This window comes from Glycine soja, chromosome 1 (assembly GCF_004193775.1).
Source record: "Glycine soja cultivar W05 chromosome 1, ASM419377v2, whole genome shotgun sequence".
NCBI classification, from domain to species: domain Eukaryota; kingdom Viridiplantae; phylum Streptophyta; class Magnoliopsida; order Fabales; family Fabaceae; genus Glycine; species Glycine soja.
Window position 1 is genome coordinate 29345607 of NC_041002.1, and position 3258 is coordinate 29348864.

At 31.8% G+C, this 3258-nt stretch overlaps 1 long non-coding RNA gene across 2 annotated transcripts; it reads right to left on the reverse strand.

Annotated features, from left to right (window-relative positions):
- Positions 1-1893: 1893 nt before the first annotated feature.
- Positions 1894-2793, reverse strand: LOC114414464. Of its 2 annotated transcripts, XR_003667217.1 has the most exons (3): positions 2661-2793; positions 2514-2572; positions 1894-2420 (listed from the first exon to the last, which is right to left on the reverse strand). It is a non-coding gene; the product is annotated as an uncharacterized LOC114414464 (long non-coding RNA). The 2 variants fall into 2 exon arrangements; XR_003667216.1 differs by having other exon boundaries at positions 2514-2791.
- Positions 2794-3258: the final 465 nt, after the last annotated feature.

Here is a 3258-nt window from a genome sequence, read left to right on the forward strand (position 1 = left end):
TGTGACAACAAATTCTATGTTTCCTTCTACAAAGAGTCATGTATAGTTAAAACAAATAACAATTCTAATATTCGATTCCTTTTTTCTGTCAAGAGACACAATAGTTTGTATAAGATTGATTGAAGAGATAAAAATAAAAATGTTGTAACTTATTTACTCTCCGTAAAAAACGAAAAACGGAAGTTAACATGTTTGAACAATGTTTGATAAAAGTTGTGTCTACTTTGTCCCTAAAAAGTGGTGGATAAAATAAAAATATATAAAACATATATGTTTTATAAAAGCTGTGTCTACTTTGATAAAAGCTGTGTCAACTGTGACTGACATAACTACATTCTCTTCCTACCACTAATCATAAATGTGTTAGAATTTCCTCTTACAAATTGTCTTTTCTAGGTAGTCCCTTACTTAAGCCTTCAACTTAACATTTCTCCCAATTCCATTTTGATAGCTCATGAAATTTCACATATTTGCTGACAGTAATTCTTTTAGTGTCTAATTCGTGGTCATACACTAGTCAAATAACAATAAAACTACAGTGCAAAGCAAACAACCTTGATCATCTCTCAAGGATATGTGATTGTTACTGGGAAAGATAAAAGGTTGATTTAAGAACAAAAACAGATTGCAAATAGAAATACAAACCAATTCAATAAAAATGACCAATCCATTTGTTCAACATCAAAATTATTGTTTCAATTCTATTTTGACCTTGAATTCAACCAATTAAGCATCAATAATTTCAATAGAATATCCACAGAATTAAGCAGCCAAAATTTAATTAACTTAGGTTTGACAATCAAGTGCCTGCCTTCTAAGTCACCAAACCAATTTCTAAATCGATCATTTTTTTAATCAAATCGTTGATTAAGCATCATAGACCCTATCAATCTCAATTTGAGTATGACAAATCATGCATCACAGTCCCTGATCAAGAATACAAACCCAAATTTAGATGATGATGCATCAACCCAAAAGAATTCACAATCAAGATTTATAGAAAATGAAAAATATTGATAGAGAAATAATATAAACTAGAATTGATAAGCAGTTTAAAACTAAACCTCAATATCTAAAAAGAAATCTCAAATGGGTAATATACCCAAGCGAGAAATAAAGCACAAAAAAAAAAAAAAAACTGTAAAGGATCTCTTATCAAAAGTCCTAAAAATAGGTTTAAATAGAGTATATCAAGGATAAATTAAGACCTTAGCCTCAAATTGGAGCTCATTAGTGTTTTACTAAGAGCTTAAATACAAAACCTATTAAATCCCCTTATCAAGTAGAGCAAAAAGTAATTAGAATAGTGTGCAAAATTAAATATCATTAGCCTTCAACTAGTTGTTACAAACACAAGCAACCATTAATCAACTTTAGAAGCGATTTGAAACTATAGAGAAAATATTTTATTTTAAAAATCTCAAATTCTAACACATTCATTGAAGGTTTTTCTTTGTAACAACACTCATTGAAGTAGTTGATTTCTTCTAATAAATATTAAATATTTTTCCATACATGTATAAATATACAAATCAAACATCTAATTATATGCTTAAGAATGGTTATCTATTAATTATACCAGACCATTGTTAATGAAAACTTCAACTAGTTGTGAGACTCCAAGTGCCATGTGAAACCTGTTAAATTAATTGTCAAAGGAGCAAATTCAGAAGTTTCATCTCAACTACAGGGAGTTGTGGCTTTTTGATTGGTCAAGTGCTAGTTATGTACAGTAGACAGAAGAGATCTGGTTTCTGCTCTCCGTCAATATTAAGTTGACTTTCAAATTCAAATAGCTGACTTTCAAATTCAAATAGTTGACTTCTATATCTTCCAACAGTGACATAGTAAGCTATCTTCTTAATGAAAACAACCAACTCATAAAGCAGCCAATATGCAATACTACTCCTTGTTTCTTATTCCCTTGTTTAGCAATTCTATGAACCTACATGACAATTGAGGCATAAAAAAGGCAACAATTTTACATCCTTTACCCTTTCTGAATATTTTCTGATTAAAAAATGGAACACAATCCAATTCAAACAAGGTACAAAGGAGGAAGGCAGGACCTAAAACAGTTATAACTTGAATGAAGATTGGAGCGCCTCTGTTATTGGGTTACTGTACTAAGAGTTATGGAATTGGACAGCTATACGATGATGAATGCTCAAGTTCCCAAATGGCTAATGATTTCAGGATCCAGTAATATCTCCTGTACTTGGGAACAGAGAGAAGAGCGAGATCTACATATTTTCAGACACAAAGGGAAACTCCACTGCATCCAAGCAAGGAAACCGAAGACAGCTACCCTCCTACTGCCTTAAATTTTCAATAACTCAACCCCCATCCCCTTGATCCTTTCTTGATAATTTTATTGGACATCAAAGCAGCTTCATTTTGAAAGTCAGGTGTTAGATTACCTAAGTTCAGGTGCTAACAGTTTAAGGTCATAGGGTAACCACAAAATAGTAGTACTTAAGTTAAAAAAAAGGCAGAAAATTGTAATGATTTACCTTCTGATGGAGCCAGGAACCTTTCCCACAAAGGACTTAAATTTGTCCCCACAAAAGTCCTGGAAGAAAGATTAACCAATAATTAATAAATAGAGGAAGTAGAACTGATAAGCAAAATACAAGGAGAGAATAGCAATAAGATTCAACTAAGCTTAAAGGCAGCATGGCAGAGATATCCTCCATTGGTTTCAGAAAAACACCGAAAATAACTGTACAGTATATATGACATTTGCTGCAAATAACATCTGACATTTGTATGTCAGCTGATATATTATACAAATTGTTTAATACATCAATCATGCACATGTTTTTAAGCCAAAGGCTACCTTCTGTTGAAATTTAATATGGAAATACAAAAGTTTCCCACTAATTTACCAAATATGACTTTTAACTATTTACTACCTATCAAAGATAGATGTATATTAGAAGTCATGAAAAAGAACAATGAAAAAGATACATATTAAGATCATTGAAGTATCCACGTGAAAAATGAAATTATAAATTATCATTCAAGATTATATTCTCATTAGCATCCTATCCATATCACTAACCATGCTATATAAAAAAAATGTAACATTTAAAACAAGGGCACTGACACGAGACCTATAGGAAGAGGAGTCTGCAAGTGTGAAAAAAAGGAAAAGTTTGAATCGATAAAACGTAGTGACACTGGCTAAGAATAGGAAAGAGGAAACCTTATAGTCACGAGGAAGTGAGCATTACGGTGACGGGGCATGGTGTGGGG